This window comes from Palaemon carinicauda, chromosome 19 (assembly GCF_036898095.1).
Source record: "Palaemon carinicauda isolate YSFRI2023 chromosome 19, ASM3689809v2, whole genome shotgun sequence".
Classification (NCBI taxonomy): domain Eukaryota; kingdom Metazoa; phylum Arthropoda; class Malacostraca; order Decapoda; family Palaemonidae; genus Palaemon; species Palaemon carinicauda.
The window spans coordinates 105,632,724-105,652,480 of NC_090743.1; positions in this window are offsets into that span (position 1 = coordinate 105,632,724).

The window sequence follows — 19,757 nt, forward strand, 5'->3', positions numbered from 1 at the left end:
TCGGCCTCAATGTGGCCCCTCGGATCTTCACAAAGCTGGCGGACGCCATAGTACAACAGCTCCGCCTCCGAAACGTCCAGGTGATGGCCTACCTCGACGATTGGCTAGTTTGGGCTCCATCGCCCGAGGATTGTGTAAAATCCTGCAGCAAAGTCACCCAGTAACCTAGAACACCTGGGATTCAAGATAAACGAGAAGAAATCTCGCCTCTCTCCAGCTCAGAAGTTCCAGTGGTTAGGAATCCAATGGAACCTTCAGTCACACCGCCTTTCCATCCCCCAGAAGAAAAGGAAGGAAATAGCAGGGTCTGTCAAGCGACTACTGAAATCCAAACGGATCTCAAGACGCCAGCAGGAACGAGTTCTAGGCTCTCTACAGTTCGCCTCAGTAACAAACCCAGTGCTTCGTGCACAGCTAAAGGATGCCGCGGGAGTCTGGAGACGTTCTGCATCCATCGCTCGAAGAGACCTCAAGAGACGGCTCCCAAACAGACTTCGACTTCTCCTCAAGCCTTGGTTGGAAGCAAAGGCCCTGAAAAGGTCCATTCCTCTTCAACACCCACCTCCATCACTCAACATCCACACGGACGCTTCGCTGGAGGGTTGGGGAGGTCACTCCCACCAAAAACAGGCTCAAGGCACTTGGTCTCCCCTGTTCAAGACGTTCCACATCAACATCTTGGAGGCCATGGCGGTCCTTCTAACTCTGAAGAAACTATCCCCGCCTCCCTCGATCCACATTCGTCTAACCCTAGACAACTCGGTGGTAGTTCGATGTCTCAATCGCCAAGGCTCAAGATCGCCCCAGATAAATCAGGTGCTTCTCCCAATCTTCCGTCTGGCTGAGAAGAAATGGCACCTGTCTGCAGTTCACCTACAAGGATTCCGCAATGTGACAGCGGATGCTCTATCTCGAACAAACCCGATAGAGTCGGAATGGTCTCTAGACGCAAGATCATTCTCCTTCATCTCTCACCAAGTCCCAGAACTTCAGATAGATCTCTTCGCAACGAGCGACAACAATCAACTTCCTCGGTATGTGGCCCCGTACGAGGACCCCAAGGCAGAAGCAGTGGATGCCATGTCACTGGACTGGAACAGATGGTCCAAGATCTACCTGTTCCCTCCACCAACCTTCTGCTGAAAGTCCTCTCCAAGCTGAGAACCTTCAAAGGGACAGCGGCCCTAGTGGCTCCCAAGTGGCCCGGGAGCAACTGGTACCCCCTGGTCCTGGAGCTGCAGCCCAAGCTGATCCCTCTCCCGGGCCCAGTTCTCTCCCAACAAGTGCAGAAGTCGACTGTCTTCGCTTCATCATCGAAAATCAAGGACCTTCATCTCATGATTTTCTCTCCCTAGCCGCAAAGAAGAGGTTTGGGATCTCGAAGAAAAGTCTAGACTTCCTCGAGGAATACAAGACCGAATCCACAAAACGGCAATACGAATCATCTTGGAGAAAATGGGTCTCTTTCGTCAAGACAAAAAATCCTAAAGAAATCACAATTGATTTCTGCATGTCCTTCATTCACCTTCATGGACAGGGATTAGCAGCCAATACGATTTCAACTTGCAAATCGGCCTTGACTAGACCAATTCTGTATGCCTTCCAAATTGATCTGTCCAGCGACATCTTCAATAAACTACCGAAAGCATGCGCTCGTCTACGCCCAGCACCCCCACCGAAACCAATCTCCTGGTCATTAGACAAGGTGCTCCATTTCGCCTCCAACTTGGATAATGATTCATGCCCTCTCAAGGATCTGACTCAGAAAGTTATATTTCTCTTTGCTCTTGCCTCAGGAGCCCGAGTCAGCGAAATAGTGGCATTATCGAGAGAAGAGGGTCACATCCTGTTTACTGATACAGGAGACATTACCCTCTCCCCTGATCCGACGTTTCTCGCCAAAATGAATTACCCACCAAAAGATGGGGCCCCTGGAGAATATGCCCCCTGAAGGAAGATGCCTCTCTATGTCCAGTAGAGAGCCTCAAGGTCTATCTTCGCAGAACTTCGAACTTTGGTGGAGGCCAACTCTTCAAAGGAGAAACATCGGGCAGCGACCTGTCACTGAAACAATTAAGAGCGAAAATCACCTACTTCATTCGCAGAGCGGATCCTGACAGTACACCCGCCGGTCACGATCCTAGGAAAGTTGCATCGTCTCTGAATTTCTTTCAGAGTATGGACTTTGAAAGCCTTAAAAGCTTCACAGGCTGGAAGTCCTCGCGCGTTTTCTTTAAACATTATGCGAAACAAGTGCACGAAGTCAAACATTTTGTGGTAGCCGCAGGTAGTGTTATGAAACCTGCACCTAACTCTGCATAGAACAGTGAGTTACTTGGGACTAACTCTTCGGGTGCCTATGTTGACCCTCGAGCGATACATAGTGATGTCGAAAACACTTAGTGCTTTTATAACTGTTCTTATCCCAGGTGAAATGTCATAGTTGTCACACAAGTGCCATATGCCCTGAGCATGATGTGTTTTAATCAAAGACTAACGTTCCTCGAGAACGAGTGCCTACTAATAAATTTGACATTCCCTTTCAGATTCAAGAGCAAGTCTTTATTACTATGTACATTGTAATTACTGTAAATGAACTTTACTTATTGCTGCAATTCATTTAATTTCTGCAATTGTGAAATAAAATTTCTATTTTATTGCGTCTCAATCAGCTCCTACTTACTATGAAATACATGCCTGTCATAGTTTTATTATCCCCTTTCCTTATGGTTCATGGAGAAATTAAGATACTAACCCTTAATTTATATTCACTCTGACAATGTAATATTCCAATACGAATACTTACTCTTCATACCCTGGAGACGAAACCAACCTTCTCAGCACACACTGTCCAACCACCACTGGTCTGCTTTCCAGAATGTTCCGATACGAATGCCAACCATTCAGTCTCGTCTCCAAGTTCTTCAGGTTCTTCTATCAGGGTGAATAGCCCTTCAATAACCACTTTGACGTCGGCATGGCCCGTGGGAACTTCACTGCCAAGGGGGGCAGGAAGATTCTTCCCTACGGTTCTTTACTAAGATTACTATGCTATTTGTTCAAAGCCCTTGGCACTTACCAATAGGGGAAAATCTACCACGATACATTGATTCTCTGGTATTCTTCCATCAGGACGCCATGGCTTGAGCCCAAAAAACGGATTTTGAGCGAAGCGAAAAATCTATTTTTGGGTGAGATAGCCATGGCGTCCTGATGGACCCTCCCTGCTACTTCGTCCAGCTTTTAGGTCCCACCCTGCTCTGCTGTATCATGGTGATCGGCAAGCAACTGGCTTCAGGATGAAGACGGACGTGACGTCATTTAAGCAATGGCGCCCGTTTGTTTACGTCTCGAGTACCAAAAGTAGCCACGAATGAGATTAGCTATGCAACGGCTCCCAGCTATTCTCCGACTTTACACACCGAAGCATTATCTCTGTTCGGGGTGTAGATAGCTATGTGGCGTGTTAATACATGCGTCCCCTGTTGATATACGATGTCTTGAAGGGAAACCTTTAGGATACTCGCTCCAGAAGTTAGAATTCTGTGATAACCTGTGGTTAAATTCTCTGGGAATATCTTAGTAGTTATTTACCCAAGTAAGCTACCAAAAAGGAACCTTCCATCAGGACGCCATGGCTATCTCACCCAAAAATAGATTTTTCGCTTCGCTCAAAATCCGTTATATATATATATATATATATATATATATATATATATATATATATATATATATATATATTTATATAAATATATATATATATATATATATATATATATATATATATATATATATATATATATAAATATAAATATATATATATATATATATATAAATATAAATATATATATATATATATATATATATATATATATATATATATATATATATATAAATATATATATATATATATATATATATATATATATATATATATATATATATATATATATATATAAAATATATATATATATATATATATATATATATATATATATATATATATATTGCACATTTGTATTTGTATATTGTGAAATTCACTTCAATAAAGTTTTCTTACAAATTCTTATCCTTGTCCATTTCAATCACTGAGACCATTTGTTTTCAACTGCAAGTTGTTAACAATAATCGTACAGTTTTGTAATCTTTGAATATAAAATAAAAAAAACCCAATTTTTTATTTACACAGATATGTCCTCATTTACATATGAGAAATTTAGGAAGCTCCCACTTCAACTCCGGGAACTGGAAGCCTTTGGATTTCCGCGAATCCACCCAGAGGATGCCTCAAAGGCCTTAGTATCAGGGACTGCCAAGCAACCCAATAATTCAACCAAACAATTCAGCATCTGCCGACGATGCCGCCTCGAATTCGAAGTTGACGAAGAGGGAAAGATAAAAGAAGAAGTTTGTATATTCCACCCTTATCGTCTATGCAAAAGGAAATATGGATGCTGTGGACTTGGCGAAGGTGAACTCCCTTGTAGAAAAGCCCCGAAGCACGTCCCTGATCACGTCAACATAGATGAGATGACGGGCTTCACACTGACGTAAAAACATCTCTACTACCAAAAGGCTGTATACTCTGAGTTGCAACTGGGTGTACTATGAGACTGGCAAGGTAATTGCGTCTATTTCCATAGTAGACACCTTCTGTGATGTTGTGTATGAAACAAAAGTAAGGACAGAAGGGGATATTCTAGATTACAATTAGGAGCTAAGTGGTCTAGCGGAAATCGATTTTCTGGATGAAAAAATTCCAACAATACAGCAAGTCAGAGACAATGTGAAATTGCTGATAACTACAAATGTAATAATCGTCGGCTTTTGTCTACAGAAAGACAAGATAGCCCTACGTCTGATTCACGACAGTATTGTAGAGATCACTGCCTTGCACCCGCGTAAGAAGGGAAAAATTACTAAAAATTCAGTTTATCACCTGCAGAAGAATTTTTGGCTTTGGAGAGCATTTCAGTTCCTTTAAAATCACGCGAGAATGCTATAATTGCATTGAAATTAGCCCTGCATAAGGTATGAAGCCTAGATTATTTAATTTTCTAATTTAGATAGATATTGATAGTCTGTGTTGACTTAAGTGCTGTATCCATCAACTGTTTCGATCTATGTTAGTTTTTATAATGGTCTTCATGCCTGGGATTTTCAATTCCATTCAGCACTAATGTGCAAGTGGAGGAAAGCACTGCAGTTGCATTGTGTATTGTGCTTCTTTTGCTTGATTTTTTTTTAGTATATTGTGCCTTACAATGTAAAAATAATATCTTCATCTTACAGACAAAATTCTGTCCCTTAAACCTTGTTAGTTTGATTTGTATTTGTGTTTGTTATTCTCCCTCTTTTTGAGCTTGGCCTTTATAACCAAATTACTGAAACCTAAACAGTTTCAGTATGTGTAAGATTTTCCTAATGATAATAGTTCACTTTTCTATGTATTGTAACCTTCAAATTTGATTATTGGGAACCTATTTTGTGTATCTTTCATGCCATGTCCATGTAAAGCCTTTCATGCTTTCAGAAGTTTGTGCTCTTTTGATTTTTGTAACTAATGTAATATATAATTTAATTTGATTTGGAGAACAGTGCAAATTTCAGATATAAATGTAGTAATATCTAGTTTATTGGCCAATCGTTTCTCCAAATTAATCTTAATCTCCCAGAAGCTTACCAATATTTTTCTACAGATTGTATTTAATCTTAGAAAAAAAAATTGTGACTCTGCGTTTCTGCAGATTTTTATTGATATCAATTATTTTCATCTCTTCCTTAATTATAAAAAAAGGATTTTCTTTTTTTTTGCAAAAATTTCTAAAACCTTGGAAATGATAATGTCATCAGTATTCTGTTGAGCGTATCTATCAATGTCCAAACTAATATAATTTGGCAAAAATAAATAATTGCCTACTTATGTTCAATACTTGCATTCATGACTTTTGTATATTTTTTCTATTTGTTTTTTTTTTTCTTTGTTTTTTTTTGGGGGGGGGGAATCATGAAAACCATTTTCATTTAAAAGTTACTACAAACCTGACATACATATAAAATGAACCGAGTCTCTTTGATGTCAAAATAAGCATTTGAATAAACTGATGCTTCAATTTCCTCCATAGTATTTCTTTTGATACCAACTATTTCTCAAATTCTAAGATTGTAAAACCTGATAAATCTTAGAATTTGATCCAGCAGAAGATTGATTGATTGCAGTGATTGCTGGCCGGCACACATTTGCGGACCATTGTTCTGCCGCCCATTAGTTAAAGGGAGCATACCTTTGAACTATATAGGGGTAAATGCCCGCCGACATGACAGCAAGCGTTGTACACTAATTACTATATTTGTGGTGTAGTACACACTGCATTGATATAACTACAGCATACACTTTGTTGTAACACTAAAGTTCTTACAACATACTTAATGTTATCTTGTACAGCCTTTTGTTGCGTACAGTATATAGAAAGTGAGTTCTTTCTGTATTCATTCCTAATGTGAGGCAAACGTGTGTTGGATCATTTTCTTTGTATTATGATATTCCTTTGTTCTTTTGAATGTAATATATTGCATGGCGATACAAATATTCTAATGCAATGAGGCAACTGGTGGTAAAACATTATCATTATTCTATTTTTGTTTCCTAATTATGATGTATATGAAGCCGAATTTTGTGTTTTTGTATGACTTATTGAAGGCTTGAGATTCATCTTTTAGTAACTTTTAATTGTAACAGGCCAACTTAATTCTGATTTTTGCATCCACCCGACGAGGATGGTACTCAAGCGGCAATGTATAGTTGGTGAAAATAGGTTGGGAAAATATTTTTTTTTCAAAGTGAAAGAAAAAAGTAAGTATAAATAATGATAAATAAAAGTGTTGTGAGTTATGTGGGACATAGAACTTGAGGGAGTGTATGATGAACCAATCATGTGTGACTATAGCTTCCTTTTGTAAGTGCCAACAGTCTTTTTCGTTTGTGACAAAGAATAATAGTAATGCTGTGTTTCTCACGATAAAGTCTGATACAGATCAGCATAGGTATAGGCACCAGAAGATCACCTCCCAATTGGTTCTTGAGGACTATCGGGTCAAACAACCAATCATGATTGGGCATAGCCATGCCAGAGAGATGAACCATAGAGTAAGATGACCCAAGGGTAGTCAGTTTTGTCCGTAGTCCCATAGAGGGTAGTTATGGGAGACCAAATGCCAAACGTGTGTGCCGCAACAAGTACCATTTTTCCGAAAGTACTTTCTCAGTAAAATAAGATCAGCCTTGTAATTTGAAACAATTCAGTCTATATAAAACGACCTCCTCGGAAATTATTTGTGCATGGAATCCTCCTCCATTCTTGTTTTCCTAAATTGATTGAATCCGAATACGACACACATCAAGTTGGGTGGTATTGGTCTCCAATCAGTTTAGGAAAACAGGAATGACGGAGGATTTCATTCACAAATAATGCCCGAGGGAATCGTTTTACACAGACTGTTTTCTCTTTAGACACAAAGGCTACTTTGATTATGATTATGTTTGATTACCAGGAAAATCAGCTCAGTAAGTAAGGACGTATTTGCAGTACGATGAACACTGCTACGAATGACTGCTTAACAAATGGGATGGAAAATAATTTTATGTGCCCCTCCCCCCCAAAAAAAAAACCTGCCAAAAATAAAATAATAAAAACTCGAGTGTTTTGATAGCGTTTCATTACTATTACTTGGTTTTCATTGAGGAATTATTTTTTTATTACTATGCCTTTTTTCTATGATGATAACTGGTGCAAACAACAAAGTTAAAAGAAAAATCATTTAGATATACTATACACACAATCATAGGCTTTTTTTACTTAATTCATGACAATACTTAATTCAAAACCATAGCTTTTCAATTATGGAAGTCGAGCCATCATAACTCGAAAGCCATAACTTACAAATTATGGAAGGGAACCCACCATAACTCAAAAACTGCAGATTTCCTCTAGAAATCATTTTTAAAAGCTTTCAAAACACCCACAAATACATTGAAAAAGTCTTGTTTTCTACAAACCGTGTATTGCATTATTCTATAATTTTACCAAGAACTATAATCTTGTCATCTTTTGCAAAAATATAAAATAATCATATTATTAGGAAGACAATACATTAGTATTTAAATTTCATGAAGAAAAAATGGACTGTAATCATGCTGAAATCACATTTACTTTTATTAAAATTTTATATTAGTGAACTAAGAAAATAACATGAATAACTTTATATAGACTCACAACCTAGGTGTTATTTGAGTGCAGGTTAAGATTTTTTTTCTAAGCATTTGTACAACACATATACCAAAACCGCAACCACCATCACCTAAAGTAAATTCAACTTTAATTTATAGAAATAATAACCCATACGACAGCACATGAGCGCAATATACGTTTAAAGTTTAGACCTACTGAAATTCTATTCTTATTTAAAGAATGGAAAAATAAAGAACAGCACGTTAATCACAGTGACTTTTTTTAAATCACAACGAAATTTTACTATTCAATTGAATGCAAACTGCTGCTGAAAAAGTCAGCTTTGCCAGAAAAAATGGAACAGGTTCACTTTGAAAGGATACGTGACCACACACGTTTTCCGTTCCTGACGTGTCGTTACGTCATATGTGACGCATCCCAAAAAGATCTTTGTTAGTTTCCATGCGTAACATCAATTGGGTCTTACGTCGAGTGTTGCATCACTTCCTATGTGATTCCAGCCTTGGGCAGCCCTGTACTGACACAAGTTTTGGAGTTGCCACAGTTTTTATTTCGTTCAAATAAGTTATATTAAATTATATTGTGATTGGTGAAAATTTTGTTCAAGTGTGAGAAATTTACTTCTTCTGTAGACCCTCCCAACAACAGATATCAAGGATATCCTACTCTGAGGGATTGGAGCGCAATCAAGACGAATACTGAGAGTGATGTAGTTCGTTAACTATACACATGATTTAAAGCCCACATAATTAGTGACAAATATTTACTTGTTTTTTCAGAACATCTACCATCTCGGTATTCAGGCGCAATGCCGAACCTGGAATAGTACACCCTTACTGAAACTGCGGGACTAAATAATAAACTAAAGGACAATACCAAAAGAACGTTAATTAAGGAGGGGTTCCAATGAGTTTATTATTTACCCTAAAAATTCACTTCATAATTAATTCAAACTCAATATAAACTAAATGGTCGAAAATCGGTGAAATAAAATTTTGGATATTCCCATGGGCGTAGAAGCGGAGGACGTGTTGACTGGGGTGTTAAACGCCCCATTCCCCACGCCCTTTTATTTTTATACAGATAATTAACTTTTTCCTATCTTTTACTTCAAAAAAGATTGAAAATTATTAAACTGCATGAATTTACTAACCCAGAAAAGATTCAACTAAGTTGAATTGCATAAATTTTGTAACTTACTCTTCATACAAACTATTATTCAAAAGCAATTTCTCTAATAGAAGGTTTACGTTATAATACATTTCCATGTTAAGATATATATTGCACATTTGTATTTGTATATTGTGAAATTCACTTCAATAAAGTTTTCTTACAAATTCTTATCCTTGTCCATTTCAATCACTGAGACCATTTGTTTTCAACTGCAAGTTGTTAACAATAATCGTACGGTTTTGTAATCTTTGAATATAAAATAAAAAAACCCAAATTTTTATTTACACAGATATGTCCTCATTTACATATGAGAAATTTAGGAAGCTCCCACTTCAACTCCGGGAACTGGAAGCCTTTGGATTTCCGCGAATCCACCCAGAGGATGCCTCTAAGGCCTTAGTATCAGGGACTGCCAAGCAACCCAATAATTCAACCAAACAATTCAGCATCTGCCGACGATGCCGCCTCGAATTCGAAGTTGACGAAGAGGGAAAGATAAAAGAAGAAGTTTGTATATTCCACCCTTATCGTCTATGCAAAAGGAAATATGGATGCTGTGGACTTGGCGAAGGTGAACTCCCTTGTAGAAAAGCCCCGAAACACGTCCCTGATCACGTCAACATAGATGAGATGACGGGCTTCACACTGACGTAAAAACATCTCTACTACCAAAAGGCTGTATACTCTGAGTTGCGACTGGGTGTACTCTGAGACTGGCAAGGTAATTGCATCTATTTCCATAGTAGACACTTTCTGTGATGTTGTGTATGAAACAAAAGTATGGACAGAAGGGGATATTCTAGATTACAATTAGGAGCTAAGTGGTCTAGCGGAAACCGATTTTCTGGATGAAAAAATTCCAACAATACAGCAAGTCAGAGACAATGTGAAATTTCTGATAACTACAAATGTAATAATCGTCGGCTTTTGTCTACAGAAAGACAAGATAGCCCTACGTCTGATTCACGACAGTATTGTAGAGATCACTGCCTTGCACCCGCGTAAGAAGGGACAAATTACTAAAAATTCAGTTTATCACCTGCAGAAGAATTTTTGGCTTTGGAGAGCATTTCAGTTCCTTTAAAATCACGCGAGAATGCTATAATTGCATTGAAATTAGCCCTGCATAAGGTATGAAGCCTAGATTATTTAATTTTCTAATTTAGATAGATATTGATAGTCTGTGTTGACTTAAGTGCTGTATCCATCAACTGTTTCGATCTATGTTAGTTTTTCTAATGGTCTTCATGCCTGGAATTTTCAAATTGATAAATTTAAGCTATATTGCAGTGCCGGCAACTAGGATTCCATTCAGCACTAATGTGCAAGTGGAGGAAAGCACTGCAGTTGCATTGTGTATTGTGCTTCTTTTGCTTGATTTTTTTTTAGTATATTGTGCCTTACAATGTAAAAATAATATCTTCATCTTACAGACAAAATTCTGTCCCTTAAACCTTGTTAGTTTGATTTGTATTTGTGTTTGTTATTCTCCCTCTTTTTGAGCTTGGCCTTTATAACCAAATTACTGAAACCTAAACAGTTTCAGTATGTGTAAGATTTTCCTAATGATAATAGTTCACTTTTCTATGTATTGTAACCTTCAAATTTGATTATTGGGAACCTATTTTGTGTATCTTTCATGCCATGTCCATGTAAAGCCTTTCATGCTTTCAGAAGTTTGTGCTCTTTTGATTTTTGTAACTAATGTAATATATAATTTAATTTGATTTAGAGAACAGTGCAAATTTCAGATATAAATGTAGTAATATCTAGTTTATTGGCCAATCGTTTCTCCAAATTAATCTTAATCTCCCAGAAGCTTACCAATATTTTTCTACAGATTGTATTTAATCTTAGAAAAAAAAATTGTGACTGCGTTTCTGCAGATTTTTATTGATATCAATTATTTTCATCTCTTCCTTGATTATAAAAAAAGGAGTTTCTTTTTTTTTGCAAAAATTTCTAAAACCTTGGAAATGATAATGTCATCAGTATTCTGTTGAGCGTATCTATCAATGTCCAAACTAATATAATTTGGCAAAAATAAATAATTGCCTGCTTATGTTCAATACTTGCATTCATGACTTTTGTATATTTTTTCTATTTGTTTTTTTTTTCTTTGTTTTTTTTTTTTTGGGGGGGGGGATCATGAAAACCATTTTCATTTAAAAGTTACTACAAACCTGACATACATATAAAATGAACCGAGTCTTTGATGTCAAAATAAGCATTTGAATAAACTGATGCTTCAATTTCCTCCATAGTATTTCTTTTGATACCAACTATTTCTCAAATTCTAAGATTGTAAAACCTGATAAATCTTAGAATTTGATCCAGCAGAAGATTGATTGATTGCAGTGATTGCTGGCCGGCACACATTTGCGGACCATTGTTCTGCCGCCCATTAGTTAAAGGGAGCATACCTTTGAACTATATAGGGGTAAATGCCCGCCGGCACGACAGCAAGCGTTGTACACTAATTACTATATTTGTGGTGTAGTACACACTGCATTGATATAACTACAGCATACACTTTGTTGTAACACTAAAGTTCTTACAACATATTTAATGTTATCTGTTACAGCCTTTTGTTGCGTACAGTATATAGAAAGTGAGTTCTTTCTGTATTCATTCCTAGTGTGAGGCAAACGTATGTTGGATCATTTTCTTTGTATTATGATATTCCTTTGTTCTTTTGAATGTATTATATTGCATGGCGATACAAATATTCTAATGCAATTAGGCAACTGGTGGTAAAACATTATTATTCTATTTTTGTTTCCTAATTATGATGTATATGAAGCCGAATTTTGTGTTTTTGTATGACTTATTGTAGGCTTGAGATTCATCTTTTAGTAACTTTTAATTGTAACAGACCAACTTAATTCTGATTTTTGCATCCACCCGACGAGGATGGTACTCAAGCGGCAATGTATAGTTGGGGAAAATAGGTTGGGAAAATATTTTTTTTTCAAAGTGAAAGAAAAAAGTAAGAAGTATAAATAATGATAAATAAAAGTGTTGTGAGTTATGTGGGACATAGAACTTGAGGGGGTGTATGATGAACCAATCATGTGTGACTATAGCTTCCTTGTTTAAGTGCCAACAGTCTTTTTCGTTTGTGACAAAGAATAATAGTAATGCTGTGTTTGTCACGATAAAGTCTGATACAGATTAGCATAGGTATAGGCACCAGAAGATCACCTCCCAATTGGTTCTTGAGGACTATCGGGTCAAACAACCAATCATGATTGGGCATAGCCATGCCAGAGAGATGAACCATAGAGTAAGATGACCCAAGGGTAGTCAGTTTTGTCCGTAGTACCATAGAAGGTAGTTATGGGAGACCAAATGCCAAACGTGTGTGCCGCAACAAGTACCATTTTTCCGAAGGTACTTTCTCAGTAAAGTAAGATCAGCCTTGTAATTTGAAACAATTCAGTCTATATAAAACGACCTCCTCGGAAATTATTTGTGCATGAAATCCTCCTCCATTCTTGTTTTCCTAAATTGATTGAATCCAAATACGACCCACATCAAGTTGGGTGGTATTGGTCTCCAATCAGTTTAGGAAAACAGGAATGACGGAGGATTTCATTCACAAATAATGCCCGAGGGAATCGTTTTACACGGACTGTTTTCTCTTTAGACACAAAGGCTACTTTGGTTATGATTATGTTTGGTTACCAGGAAAATCAACTCAGTAAGTAAGGACGTATTTGCAGTACGATGAACACTGCTACGAATGACTGCTTAACAAATGGGATGGAAAATCATTTTATGTGCCCCCCCCCCAAAAAAAAAAAAAAAAAAATCTGCCAAAAATAAAATAATAAAAACTCGAGTGTTTTGATAGCGTTTCATTACTATTACTTGGTTTTCATTGAGGAATTATTTATTTATTACTATGCCTTTTTTCTATGATGATAACTGGTGCAAACAACAAAGTTAAAAGAAAAATCATTTAGATATACTATACACACAATCATAGGCTTTTTTTTTTACTTAATTCATGACAATACTTAATTCAAAACCATAGCTTTTCAATTATGGAAGTCGAGCCATCATAACTCGAAAGCCATAACTTACAAATTATGGAAGGGAACCCACCATTACTCAAAAACTGCAGATTTCCGCTAGAAATCATTTTTAAAGACTTTCAAAACACCCACAAATACATTGAAAAAGTCTTGTTTTCTACAAACCGTGTATTGCATTATTCTATAATTTTACCAAGAACTATAATCTTGTCATCTTTTGCAAAAATATAAAATAATCATATTATTAGGAAGACAATACATTAGTATTTAAATTTCATGAAGAAAAAATGGACTGTAATCATGCTGAAATCACATTTACTTTTATTAAAATTTTATATTAGTGAACTAAGAAAATAACATGAATAACTTTATATAGACTCACAACCTAGGTCTTATTTGAGTGCAGGTTAAGATTTTTTTTCTAAGCATTTGTACAACACATATACCAAAACCGCAACCACCATCACCTAAAGTAAATTCAACTTTAATTTATAGAAATAATAACCCATACGACAGCACATGAGCGCAATATACGTTTAAAGTTTAGACCTACTGAAATTCTATTCTTATATAAAGAATGGAAAAATGATATTTTAATTATAAAATAAATTTTTGAATATACTTACCCGGTGAATATACAATAGCTGCAACTCTGCGGCTCGACAGAAAACACACTCAAAAAACTCGCGAGCGATCGCTATGAAGGTTGCGGGTGTGCCCACCAGCGCCAACTGCCGGCCAGATACCTATCTTGTATGTAAACAAAACCTTCAATTCTTCTCGTCCCGCTGCGTCTCTATTGGGGAGGAAGGGAGGGTCATTTAATTTATATATTCACCGGATAAGTATATTCAAAAATTTATTTTATAATTAAAATATCATTTTTAAATATTTAACTTAGCCGGTGAATATATAATAGCTGATTCACACCCAAGGAGGTGGGTAGAGACCAGAGTTAATTATGTTTACAGCGTATAAGCTAAGAGTTTTTTCATTTTGACAGTTATCAATATAACAAAACCAAAATATATAGGTACCTGGTAAGGAAGTTGACTTAGACGATTACTCTGCCTTGTAAGTCTGTCTTCCTCACGGAGCCCAGCGATCCTCTTAGGATGCTGAAAGACTCCCAGGAGCTGAAGTATCAAGGGTTGCAACCCATACAACAGGACCTCATCAAATCCCTAATCTGGGCGCTCTCAAGAAATGACTTTGACCACCCGCCAAATCAACCAGGATGCGAAAGGCTTCTTAGCCTTCCGAACAACCCATAAAACAATATTAAAAACATTTCAAGAAACAGATTAAAAGGATATTGGAATTAGGGAAGTGTAGTGGTAGAACCCTCACCCACTACTGCACTCGCTGCAACGAATGGACCCAGTGTGTAGCAGTCCTCGTAAAGAGTCTGGACATCTTTTAAGTAAAATGACGCGAACACTGACTTGCTTCTCCAAAAAGTCGCGTCCATAATACTTTGCAGAGATTTATTTTGCTTGAAGGCCACGGAGGTTGCTATATCTCTAACTTCGTGCGTCTTAACCTTAAGCAAACATCGGTCTTTCTCATTCAAGTGAGAATGAGCTTCTCGTATTAAAAAAATCTGATAAAATATGACAAAGCATTCTTTGACATAGGCAATGAAAGTTTCTTAACTGAGCACCATAATGCCTCAGATTTACCTCGTAATGACTTAGTACGGGCTAAATCGAACTTAAGAGCTCTAACAGGACATAATACTCTTTCCAGTTCGTTGCCTACGATCTCTGATAAGCAAGGAATATCAAAAGATTTAGGCCAAGGACGAGAAGGCAGTTCATTTTTGGCCAGGAAACCAAGTTGAAGTGAACAAGTGGCTTTTTTCTGTAGAAAAGCCGATGTTCTTACTGAAGGCATGAAGTTCACTGACCCTTTTAGCCGAAGCCAAGTACACTAGGAAAAGTGTCTTGAGGGTGAGATCCTTCAGGGAGGCTGAATGTAATGGCTCAAACCTGTCTGACATGAGGAACCTTAGGACCACGTCTAAGTTCCATCCAGGAGTTGCCAAACGACGTTCCTTAGAGGTCTCGAAAGACTTAAGGAGATCTTGGAGATCTTTATTGTTGGAAAGATCTAAGCCTCTATGTCGAAAGACCGAAGCCAACATGCTCCTGTACCCCTTAATCGTGGGAGCTGAAAGGGAGTGAACCTTTCTCAGATGTAAAAGAAAATCTGCGATTTGGGCTACAGAGGTACTGGACGAGGACACAGATGCTGACTTGCACCAGTCTCGAAAGACTTCCCACTTCGACTGGTATACTCTAATGGTAGAAGCTCTCCTAGCTCTTGCAATCGCACTGGCTGCCTCCTTCAAAAAGCCTCTAGCTCTTGAGAGTCTTTCGATAGTCTGAAGGAAGTCAGACGAAGAGCGGGGAGGCTTTGATGGACATTCTTTACGTGGGGCTGACGTATCAGATCTACCGTTAGAGGAAGACTTCTTGGAAAGTCTACCAGCCATTGAAGTACCTCGGTGCACCACTCTCTCGCGGGCCAGAGGGTAGCAACCAACGTCAACCTTGTCCCTTCGTGAGAGGCGAACTTCTGCAGTACCTTGTTGACTATCTTGAATGGTGGGAATGCATATAAGTCCAGAAAAGACCAATCCAGTAGAAACGAGTCTATGTAGATTGCTTCTGTATCTAGGACTGGAGAGCAATAGATTGGTAACCTTTTGGTCAACGAGGAGGCAAAGAGGTCTATGGTGGGTTGACCCCAAGTAGCCCAAAGACTCTTGCCCACGTCCTTGTGGAGGGTCCATTCCGTGGGTATCACCTGACCCCTCCGACTGAGACAGTCTGCCAAGACGTTCAAGTCCCCCTGGATGAATCTCGTCAACAGGGAGATGCCTCGAATTCTTGACCATAAGAGAAGGTCCCTTGCGATCTCGAGCAGCGTGAAGGAGTGTGTGCCTCCTTGCTTGGAGATGTACGCCAAAGTTGTGGTGTTGTCTGAGTTGCCTCTACCACTTAGTTTCGAAGAAGCCTTCTAAAATCATCAAGGCCAAGTGGACTGCTAATAGCTCCTTGCCGTTGATGTACATGCTCTTCTGACTTGAGGTCCACAGACCCGAGCATTCCCGACCGTCCAGGGTCGTACCCCAACCCAAATCCGACGCGTCTGAGGACAACACGTGGTTTGGGTTCTTGACTGCTAGGGATAGTCCCTCTCTCAGACTGATATTGCTGTCCCACCATTTCAGGCATGCCTTTACTGGTTCGGAGACTGGGAATGATACCGTCTCTAATGTCTTGTCCTAGTTCCAGTGAAAGGCTAGATGGAACCGGAGAGGCAGAAGGTGTAGTCTCCCTAGTGAGACAAACTGCTCCAGGGATGAGAGAGTCCCTACGAGACTGTTCCAACTCCTGACTGAATAAACGTTTCGTTTCAGCATTAGTTGGACTTCGAGCAGGGCTTGACAGCGAATCTCCATCCCCAAATATAGAATAATCTGGGATGGGATCAGTTGGGACTTTTAGGTTGACCAAAAGTCCCAACTCCCTGGCCAGACTCAACGTCCAATGTAGATCCTGCAGACAGTGAAGACTGGACGATGCTCTGAGAAGCCAGTCGTCCAAGTACAGGGAGGCTCGGATCCCCGATAGATGGAGGGATTTTGCCACATTCCTCATGAGCCTCGTAAACACGAGAGGCGCAGGACTGAGGCCAAAGCACAGGGCTCGAAACTGGTACCCCACATTCCTGTAAACAAACCTCAGAAACGGTTGGGAATCCGGGTGTATAGGAATGTGGAAGTATGCCTCCTGAAGGTCGAGAGAGACCATCCAGTCGCCTTCCATAAATGCTGTCAAGACAGCCTGGTAGACTTCATCGTGAAGTTTGTCTTGACAATGAACACATTGAGCGCACTTGCCTCTTACGTACTCCTGCAGTGAACATGGCTGCCAAATCATGGAGCCATCCCTGAGGGACTTGTTCCTGCAGAGAACGTGGCTGTCAGATCATTGGAGCCATCCCTGAAAGCCTTGTTTATGCATGACATAATTGTACAGCAAAACTTCAAAGGCTCGAAAATAGCTGAGAAGTCGACCTGTAAAATCTTGGAGCGTCTCATGGCCAGGCGCCAGGGAGAGTCTATGAGGTTTGAGAAGTCTATCTGGGCAGAGGCAGGAACTCCCAAGCCGAGAACTTCTCTCGTGTCATATCAGACTCTCGCTCTATAAGCCAGTTTAAAAGAAGGGAAAGCAAAGGCTGTCTCCCCCAAACTCCTCCTGGTGATAAACCAGTCGCCTAGCAAACGTAAAGCTCTCTTAGAAGAGCAAGAGAGCACTAGCTTATAAAACAACGGCTTCGAAGTAGCTAGGCCTAGTGTAAGCTCTGACGTTTAGGCGAACGAGGAGCAGCAGTTACAAAAAGATCCGGACAAAGATCCTTAAAAATCAGCATGATTTATTTAAAGTCCATAGAGGGCTAAGCAGCTTTAGGCTCCTCTCCGTCTGACAGAGTCCTCAAGGGAATATCAGTAGGAGGGGGAACAGCAACTTCCTCATCTGAAGGAACCTTGTCCGATAATAGCCGAGTCTCAAGCAAGGGAGAGACCTACCGTGGTGGCAATGCTTTACAAGCAGAGTCCACACGCACTGGTGCATTAGTAGCGGACCAGGACGCAACGTCATGTAACTGCTTGACAGTCTGTGAACTGTCAACAACAACAGGTGCGTGAGACCAGGACGCAACGTCATGTAACTGCTTGACAGTCTGTGAACTGTCAACAACAACAGGTGCATGAGGACGCACAGCGTCCACTCGAGACTGCTTTGACCGCCTAGACTGAGCAGTCAAAACAACTCTAGAATGCGGAGGTTGACGCTCAGCGTCAAAACAAGTCAACTCCGATTGTTAGCGACCGTCCTGAACGTCAACAGGAGCATCAGCAAGTGGCCTAACGTCCAAATATGGCTGAAAATCCACACGAGACCGCATCGAGTGTGGTTCTAAACAACCTGACTGACGTGACTTGGCTACGCCAACGTCAACAGGACGCACAAAGGAACGTTAGGGTGGCTGAAGGCCAGGATCTCGATGAGATAAACGGCTAGGCTCAACGGACTTATCGGCAGAATAGTCTTCCATAAGGGAGGCAAGCTTATTCTGCATGTCTTGCCGTACAACCCATTTAGGATCAACGGGAATGGTTGCGGTAAGAGACGAGGGTAACGTCTGTGACCGCAAAACCTTGCCTACAAAAAGACTCTCTGAGTCTGTGTTACGCTTTTGTTAGGCGGCGAGCAGTCTTCCGATGACTGCATAGGGTCAGAGCTGTCCTAATGGTTAAAACCAGGACGCTGGACCTGTCCTGAAAGGACTGACTTTCGCTTAAAGGGCCTCGAAACCTTGTTCCACGGTTTCTTATGCGAAAAGCCTTCGGATGACGAGGAGAAAATCGTCTCTCTCGCCTTATGGTAGGGGTGATCTTGGTAAGATACACCCGATACCATAGAGGGAACGTCTGTTCGCTGATCAAGGCCTCTCGAACCCATAAGTCGTACGACATTACTTCTCCCCTGGGCTTGGGAGCTTGCAAGAGGTCCCGGACTAGGTGAACGACAGGCACGAACAGACGAACCCTCGGTCGCAACACTGATAACACTTTGCGCAATATCACTTTATCACTACGATTTTCTGTTTTGCACTTCTTTCACTGAAATCGAATTTTTTAACAATTCACATTAGGTATGAATAAAACTGATTTCTACCTGAAGCACGCAATTCTACCCTCATCAAAAGGTTGTAATTGCGAAATCAGTCGTATAATGTAAGCACATTAATACCAGCAAAAAACAGTAAACATATTTTAAGATAAAAAAATCAGTGGCTGGGGAAGAGACTAAACACTAGTTCATTCAAAACTACGTTTTCAATCTCTCACCGTACATTGCCTTGGGACGAGAATAAAAAACTAAAAACGTTTTATCCTTTCTCCCCGTACAGAGACTAGGGACGAGAGTAACTCGAGAACAACGTTACCCGCTTGGGACGAGATAAAGATCGGAACGTTTTCTCTCCTCTCTCTCCCTCCGTCTCTCTCTCTCTCTCTCTCTCTCTCTCTCTCTCTCTCTCTCTCTCTCTCTCTCTCTCTCTCTCTCTCTCTCTTGATTTCGCACCTAAGAGAAGAGCCAACTTACGTTTCGTAAAAAAAAACAGGTTATTTGACCAAAGGAAAAAACTGAAAGGTTTTTCAATTAAAAAGTTCCTTTAAAATAGAATTTAAAACATTTAAGCTTTGAAAGAAGAATGA